At 42.9% G+C, this 9,287-nt stretch overlaps 1 long non-coding RNA gene across 1 annotated transcript; it reads right to left on the minus strand.

The window, feature by feature from the left end:
• Positions 1–1,090: 1,090 nt before the first annotated feature.
• LOC142803325 (uncharacterized) lies at positions 1,091–8,674 on the minus strand. Its single transcript, XR_012894058.1, has 3 exons — positions 8,493–8,674; positions 5,523–5,752; positions 1,091–1,213 (listed from the first exon to the last, which is right to left on the minus strand). It is a non-coding gene; the product is annotated as an uncharacterized LOC142803325 (long non-coding RNA).
• Positions 8,675–9,287: the final 613 nt, after the last annotated feature.

Below are 9,287 nucleotides of genomic sequence, written 5' to 3' on the forward strand. Positions count from 1 at the left end.
CTGGTGTGCAGTGATAATCCACGATGGATAGGCCGTCGTAGCCGAGGCCATGAGGCAGATTCAGGAGCGCCGATTTGCTCGTCCTGAGGCATGTCTGGACACCTGGTACAGACGACCACCTGAACAGAGGTCTAGGAGGTACAGTGTGCTGGAAGGGGACGGAAGATCGCTGAGCACACTTCCCCACTTGTGATGCAATGGAGAAGGCAACCCTTATTAGGCACAGAAGACACGATGAAGTGACCACACTTAAAGCTCAGAACCCAGGCAAGCCAAATTCCCACACCAGGTGAAGACGACGACCACTCATGATGATAAACTTGTGTGAGGAAAATAAATGTGCCTAATTAATACCCACACTATATATATTACAAACGTTTGAGAGACCCCTGACTGAGTTCAATCTCGTGTCAGCAGCAGCTTCAAAGTGTGGGTGGCGTTCTTCCAGACCAACATATATTTTCAATCCTGCGTACATAAAACAACACCTGGATGGAATCCCTTCCCTGCTCACATCCCCAGTAGTCCTATCATGCGTCACGTAAGAGTTGCGTTATTATTCTTAAGTAGCACCTTCTGTAACGCTAAATGGAATGAAGTATATGAAATAAATGATATAGTTAAATATGCGCGTTTTGGAAACAACACAGACATATACTTTTGACAAGGCTGTATGTGCCTCATTGACATTATCACAATATAGTGACTATTCGTGAAGATACAACCAACACGGTGCCTGATTATTTAAAAGCTTTAACGAAAAATATGTAGTGGATTTCTAATGCACTGGGAATAACATCGCCACCCGGTGTTCTGAGGCGCCAAGCCTTGGCCAGCCAAAACAGGCGAAGAAGGCAAAAACAAGGAGTATCAGTCTTTCGATGACAGTAGACATTCGCATCTTACTGTCTCACTGTTCTTGTTTTCTTGTCTCCGTGGCCTCTAGTGCGTGACAGTAGGTACCAGATCAGCTTGGCCTCTCTCCGTTTCTCTGTTCTTTAAGAAAGTTTTGTGCGATAGCTGGCACACCATAATTTTGTGCATAATTGTGCTAAAAACAACAGAAAAAAGTAACAATACTTACAATTGATCTGTACGATCTTTTCAAGCAGAGCACCCTCTTAGTGTATTCTTTTTTCACATCTTTAGCTTTCCAAAACTCGCTTCCCAAATGTGCGTCATCGAATCCCCGCATCAGCGTGTGGCCTATTTTCTGCAATAAAAACGTGCGATAGGTAATATACAACGCAGTTTATCCCGGTGTACCAGCAATTTAGAGCAATAGCAATTCATCAGTCACTATTCAAAATGTCCATGTAGGCATAGTTTTTTTGAAGTGGAATAGTATTCGCGTGCTTGCTAGGTTGAACAGCACACTCTGTGCGCATAAAGAAAACAAAATGGTCATTTCGAAATTTAGGACACCAGGGACTGGTTTCGAGAATGCTCACTTTACTAACAGAGCGCGTAGAAGCAAAAAAAAAATACGACTTTTCGCGTCGCGGTTCCTAGCGACTGCACAAACTTGAGCATTGCTTGAAAGTGGCAAAAAAAATTGGCCCCAAATCTGCATCTTACACTGCTAATGTCGTTGAAAGATGATAGTCCTGCGTCTGGAGAGAGTGAAAAAAAAAGTTCATTCGATGTTCTGCGCAAGAGAATTGGTGAATGGTATTCTAGAGGCGTTGCGTTAGAGTGCCTCGAGCGTGTAGTGGAGGCAAACAAGCACATCGAGGCACGTTAAACACGAGTACCCTCTGGCAGTTATTTTCAAAAATGAAAGCGTGCGCGTCCGCTGAGAAGTATGCACTCCTGTCTTGTAGGTGATAAGATGTAGAACGCAAAGCGACGGGCAGGTGCCACCACCGTGTCGTCGTAGCGAAGCGTTGGAAACAACTTTTTGAGCATCGCGTTGCACTGTCAGCGCAGCGCGATTAACGCTACAGTCCTTAGAGTGGTGTGTGCCTCTTCCAGTATGAAGGCAGACACACAAAACATCGACGTGTTGTTACGGCACCTCAGATATGAACAATTATTTCTTTTTGATTGACAATCGCACAACTCTGAACGCTAAACCTTAAGCATTATTGGTGGGTGCTGTGGATGGAGTCAGCCGTTTGATGCCGTTTGAAGTATGATTAATGAAGGACAAACAGACAAATGTACAGACAGACAGACAGACAGACAGACAGACAGACAGACAGACAGACAGACAGACAGACAGACAGACAGACAGACAGGCAGGCAGGCAGGCAGGCAGATAGACAAACAGACCATTAGACAGACCAAACGTTTTCCGTCGAAGGTCCCCCAAAAAGGCTATCGTCTTTAAAAATACTGGTATGACGGCTTGGGCAACCACTCCGTAGTATACGCTTGGTGCTACTGTTTGCTGAAGCCCTGGTATTGTTGAATATTACTTGGAGTACTAATCATGCCGGATCATTTACGCCGTCTGTCGTACAAAGGAGACCCCTTCTCTCAGAATGCTCACATTATCTGGCATGATAATATTAAGACAAATGCACGTTCGTAGGAAAAATACAAGCTCTTCACCTGTGCGGCTCTCTCCTCACCCCCTCGATTTTCTGGGTGACCAAGTTCACCTTCTCACCACCTACTGTGTTCGTCTTAGTGACGTGCTATATTTCATGTCACCAACGTATTCTTCAGCTCGCTGTATGCAGAGCGTGACTGAATCCTCTTGTGTACAAGATTGGGGTACGGACTAGGGTCGTGATGCCGTGAGATTGAATAAGGTAATAATTCGCTAGTACAAAAGAAATACCTCTCACGTGTAACAACATAACAACAGTAGTACTTGAAGGAACTTGAAACTAGATGTTTGTGCATCTTTGCGTACAATAAACACTTTTGATGTTCTTATGAATGAAGGTTTTGATTAGATGCTGATGATTATCGAAAAGTTGGCCTTTCTCATACTCTCCCCCCCCCAACACACACTGCACGTTGCGTGTATATGTCGATAAAAGTATAATGGCACTGTGTGAAACGCTTTGTATCGAGAACCACGATTTGACATAAAGTAAAACCATAGAAAGAATGTGTCTCGTGTGGTTCACGCCATCAAAAATTGAGATAAGCCATGTCTTACATGGCACGTTTTTCGTAATTACTGTGCATAAAACGCGTCCAAGGTGTCGCCTTTCTTCGCTTGAATAAATACTTAAAGAGCGCATCCAGAGGTATGCTAGATGAAGGAGCGAAGGTGGTGGTGGGCAGAAAAGCGATCTCCTATTTGGAATGTTCGCGTGCTCTGTGTTTTCATAACGAATAAGCGCAGAGACGAATCACCAAGGAAGACTGAACAACACGAGTGGTTACAACAGGCTGTATGCGTGCACACGTACTTCCAGTAAAAGGCACGAGACAGTGATGACGCCAACTGAATGTGCTGTGGTATACCATTAAAGAAGTGTGAAATAAGGGGCATGATGGCCGGGTTCTTTATGAGTTTCTATTTGATGCCCCTTTAACGATAGACAAATCTAAAGAAAGAAATATGCATTTTGCATTGGTCACCTGCACATACTGTAGCACATTTCGAGGGAAGACACCGTGACATCCCTCATATTACGCGGCTAGGTTTCGGCGCTGTTCGTCTGCGCTCTGCGACCGGAGGCCGTGGATAGCCGTAGCGGCTACGGTCAAACAGTGGCCGGTGGCGACGACGCCTCCTCTCTTACTATTCAACGTTTCTTGGTGTATCTCACGTGTCTAGTTAAGCGTTAGGACGCATTCACACTTGGCGTCGAAGAGAGCGAAAGCGCCCAAACTCTCCACAAACTGGCTCGTTTAGCAGACCAAGCGGCCCGAAAACCATGCCACGCAGCCAGCACGCAAGAATTGGTCCGAGACGAACTTTCCCGCCATGCAAAAGCGGGTCTGGTTTCCGCTTCACGGCTTTGACTGCGCTAGATGAATGCACGTGATATAACCAGCCTGCTGCAGATTCAACTTAGCGGCAAAAGCGTCGGAGGTGGCTCGGATTGGCTCCAATTGCAAACTACCCTTGCAGCTTGGCGGAGCTTGACAGCCTGAACAAGGGCACGTTCATAGAGAGCGATAGCCGAGAACTCTGAAAAAACAGTGCAGCAGCGGCGAGTCGGCATGCTTTAACGTGACTCACGTTAGTGTACAGCCATCTGATATCTGCCACCGCCGCAACCGGTGCGTGCACTCGTGTTGTTTTTGCCTGGCTATCTCCCAAAACAAAGTTTGAAAAGGTGCGAGCTGTGAATAACTAGAATTCTGAACAAACTTTACAGCTTCGAAAGAAGAAAAAATCGAATTGTATTTGAAGATAGCGACGTCAGTAGCGGCGGGACGGGCCAGAATGAATGTGAACATCTTCCACTCGCTCGGTCGTGGTTTTCTTGCCACTCTGGCGTTTTTGTTTTTACTGCATTTGTCAATTGTGAATGCGCGCTTGGAGAAAGCGTGCATCTTCGGTTGCGGTCGCCTAATGTTGTGCGTGGTGGTTCCGTTCCTGAAGAGAAAGTTAGTATTATGCTGTGAAACACGAAAAACGTACACCATTTAACGGTGGGTGTACTGTTGCTTTTATACAGCTTCATCTGGTAGTCTCCCGCAGCTCTACGAAGGTTCAACCAGTTCTTATGGTATACTGCGTCCGCAGGGCTTTTGTACATGCCCAACCTGAACTGCACATTACGGAGTTCAATTACCGCATTACTAAGTTCAACAATTATGAAACATTGTTGTACAAGCTACCGTAGTATGACTGATGTAGTCGCTTATCGCGGACTATCATTCGCCGATCGCAACTTGCCCGGGTACTAATGAAGATACAAGTTAGGTGTTGAAGTTGCGCTTTCGTCTAAGTCTTCATTATTTAAAGGTAAGCGTACTCCATGCAGACCTCTCTGGCTGGGTGAAAACTAAAACGAAAACGCAAACATTCGACCTCCTTTTATATCAATTTCTAGCGTTAAAATCAAACACTTTAAACTGACCCGATGTTTTCGTGACCGATTTGGTCTCTTCCTCAGGGGTGACTGCTCGAACGGCTCTCAAGCTAGCGCCTTTTGTACGCAGTGTCTCCTTCTCTGCCGTCCTTTTTTCCGCCGTTCTTGTAGCTGCGGTATTTTCTCCACTGGAGCCGTGGACTGTGTTCGCGGACCCTCGGTACAATTCGAGCACTCGCACTCGCACTGACACGCATTTACCGGAATCTTGAAGGATTATTTTCGTCACTAAATGGCGTGGTCAATTACTGCTCGCAGCACGTTCCTGACTGCGGGAAGAAGCAGTTCGATGTGAGAATACATCAGCGCAAAGCGGGGTTTATTCTCGGAGCAACTTTTTGAGCTGTTTTTCAGAATGAAAGTGCTTTCATTTTTGTGACTTTCTTCTTTTGTATGTAAACACCCGCACATGGTTTACTACAGCAGTACGATAGCACTTGTGAGTACAGTCAGGAGAACAGGCACGAAGTTCAGCATGCTTGATGTCTTATGCAAAACTAAATAAGTGCTTACCGTTCCTATTCCCCCAAATTTAAGTGCGGATGGTCCGTACTCGTAAAAGAATGGACGAAGAAGTTGTGCTGTAGGCATTACTGCGGTATTTAAGCCCATGAAAAAGGCAGTGACCTTCTCCTCGTCGTAAAACTTAGTTTTCTGGTCTTTCCAGCGATAGTGAGTGTTTATTCGACGACCTTGTATCCATGAGGGGAAGAGTCGGTTGAATGGCACGTCAGGAAGGGCTTCTGCGCATGCAATTGAACACATATGAGTATGTGAAACTTACATTGCATAGAAGATACACAAGAACACCTGCGTGTTGTTTCTGTTGAAAAGATTATTGCAGCATGAGATCTTTCGTTGGATGTGCACAAGTTTCGCTATCTAACGATGAATAATGAAGACCTGCGGTGGCATCATCAGTATGACGAATGGGACAATGGCTGAAGAAAAAGATTTAGAAGGCAATCAATGCCTAGTAGTTTTTTTTTTTTACTTTCAGAGAAGTGACATTATTTAACAATGTCAGCTTGGAGCTTGCCTCGGAACCTAATAAAAGACCACTGAATGGCACCTAATGAAATAAAAAACAGCTGCCTTTCATTGAGTTCTGAGCATTTGTTCCGTATTAGTATAAAAAACCTGTCTGAGCTCGAACTCTACCGTGATTTGGTGTATATTTTTACAACAGGCTTTGAGCTCACATGCACTCGCACTTTGCAACACCCAAGTACTTACGTCTCAATATTTTGAAAAGTTCCCCGACCAAAACTGCCTACTTTGTATTCTTGACGTCGAGTGTGAATGGACGGAAAATCAGCTAATGCATGTGATAGAATGTTCTACCACATGTTTAGTCAAATATACACAACAAAATGTACTTCTAAAAACATCTTAAACCAGATATGTGTAGCTAAAAATTTTGACCCAATATAAGAGTTTAAGACACCACATAATTCTTTCATTGTGATGACTAAGCGTCTTCAGGCTCTTTCACCAGTGAAGATACACGATTAGGTGAGAAATTTCAAAGAGCGGAATAACGCAAAGTACAACTTCACTAGTGAGCACCCGCGATGCTCACTTCCGAGCTGAAAAAACCATCTCAAGAGGAGCTGCTGAATTCACTGTCATCTGTTTCTTTGTTTCCGCACACCAGATAAACTTCTGTATTGAAGTCATCCAGAATAGAAGAAGATGGCGAAAGCCAAAAACTTCTTTATCTTGGGTTGGCGCCACCAAACGTCATCTTTCTATACAAAAACCGCATTCCTTGTGTAGCAAAAAACTAAAATACACAATAAATCAGTAAGTCTTGTCATTTAGTGAACTACCTAAAATTTAATCTGCTGTAAGCGATCTCTCCTCGTCCAAAGCGATTCGGGCCAGTTTGGGCCTTTTGATATTTGTTTTACAGGAAGCGCACTGCAGGTTATTATTGCCGTATCACATTGAGATAAAAACTGTGGCTCTATATTGTGCACTGGATAGAAAGTAAACACTGATTACACGGCTGTATTTCACTTTAGTAGCGAAAACTCTTAGCAGATGATTATTCTGCGTTCAAAACAGTTCGCTAGTTGAAGATTCCGAAATGATCATGCTGTTACTAAAAACATGTGTTAGCATTACGATCAAACTGGATCCCCAAATTAAGGTGAGCAGTATATTTGTGTGAATATTGTCAAAGAAAAGCAACTTTCATGAACTATCTGCAGTCCGATGCTGCGCTACGTGAATGAGCCGTTTTTATTTTCTAAAACAGCAAATTGCTTATTTTATTTGAGCGTGCATTAGCTTGTGAAATAGATGTAAAGCAATTCAAATGTACAGTATAGCAGTAGTTGGCGATAGTAATAACATATTTCGTGCGCTTGCATCGGTGCCGTACTTCGTCGCAGGGGTGCAATGAAGATTACTAGTTTGGAAGATCGAGTTGCCCCTCCTGCCAGAAAGTGTACTCGTCTGAACTGTGATCAATGTTTTCCCTTTCTTGACATCTATTGAAGACCTTGAAAAGTGTTCCAGTTCATTTTACGCCACGCCGTTTCGGACTACTTTTTTCTTCTTTTGAGAATAGTTAGGTGCCCAATATCTTAAATTCATGTGTATTTTATTTCAAGTACCGTGTTGGAGCGAACAGAGGACATGATACTGTAGTGCTAAACTAATAAAAAGTCACTAAGAGGCAAAAAGAAGGAAGAAAGTGCACCTATTTTATTTTAGAATAGAGTTTTTTTTAGTGAGTCTGTCACTCGTTCTTGATTGAAAACTGCCTTTTTGAGTCGATGCAATACACAATAGCCTGGTTTTGATTAGCACAGTTCTAGAAGTTGAAGATACCTAGGCGTGCTTTACTTTTTCATGGAATTTAGCCTAGCTTTTGGTTCTGCATTTGTTTTTTTTACTTGTAGAAACCTGCAATATTCCGCCGCTTATACCCAAACAGTTGTTTTGAAGTCAAATGGGATGAAGTTGATGATGGGACAGAAGTGATTCAGGTCTCTAGCCATAGTTGATGGAAGGATTTCAAAAATACGAGCTTGGTTAATTCTCAACACATGACTGAAACAGGTTTCTACCGTTATCAGATAGGAGAGAAACATGAGGCATTGGCATGAAACAGCATGTTTCCAATCATCGCCTCATGAGTTTTGAATAATACACCACTGTTCTGTTCTTCTATTCTAGACTAGATCATACATTTGCTATCGCGAGCCGTATGAAGTAAAATAGCACATTCAGTTTATTCAGCTACTGATTTTAATGCCCTGCCACGAATGTGGCACGCAGAATGACCAAAAACAACTTTACACTAGTGTATTTAGTGCCACGAACAATTTCGCCTTGCCAACTGCGTTTAACTGTTTTGTTCTTCAAATAGCAATTTCTATATTATGTCACGTTATTGTCACGAGGAATAAATAATTTTAATTGCTGATCTTTAATGTCTCCGGCACTGCTGCCTAAGCGTATAGTACTGACCATAAAAACGTTTGACGAACTTGGGTTCCAATTGATCTCCTGGGCTTCCTACTAGGACATCGATTTCCTTGAACTTCTGAAATAATCGCGTTCGAACACTGCGAAGGAGCCAGCTTGAAGATTGCACGGCTTCAATGAAGACATCCTTGATTCGAAACGCCAGTTGCTTCACCTCTTCTACCATCTGAGGTGTAACCACTGTTGTAAAGAAAAATATGTAAAAAACATGTTAGCTGAATCTGCAGGTATATTACCCGCCCAAACATCAAATACATTAGTTCAATGAGGATAGAACAAATAATGATCAAGAAAACGTTAACAATGTACACTGACGATATTCACTAGGTATTTAATGCAAAGTGATTTTTTTAGAATTGACCTAACAGATTGACCTTCATTTTTATTAAAATATACTCAGGTTCAAATTGACTTCAGTGAAACGTCCATAAAGCAGGAGGACTTATTGGCTCACCCAATACTTTCATGTGCACCGAGAAGAAATAACAAATAAGAAAGAACAAAACACCTTAATGTTCTACAAAAAGAGCTGGCTAGCGCCTATCAAACGTTCTGAAGAAATGTATTGTAGAACATCAAGCTTCGAAGCAAAACTGCTCGCTTGAAGCTGTAATTGTACTTGATGTTTGTAAGTTTTTACAAATACGGCTTTTTAGCCTATAAGATGTCTACGATTCATCGCCATAAGTCCAGTGCTTTTGAAAACCCCGTAAGAAGAACTTGAGGGGTATTGATCTGGTCGCTTCAGGAGCCTCTAGAATAGAAAGACGCGAAATG

Source organism: Rhipicephalus microplus, chromosome 3, assembly GCF_043290135.1.
Source record: "Rhipicephalus microplus isolate Deutch F79 chromosome 3, USDA_Rmic, whole genome shotgun sequence".
In the NCBI taxonomy this organism is placed as follows: Eukaryota; Metazoa; Arthropoda; class Arachnida; order Ixodida; family Ixodidae; genus Rhipicephalus; species Rhipicephalus microplus.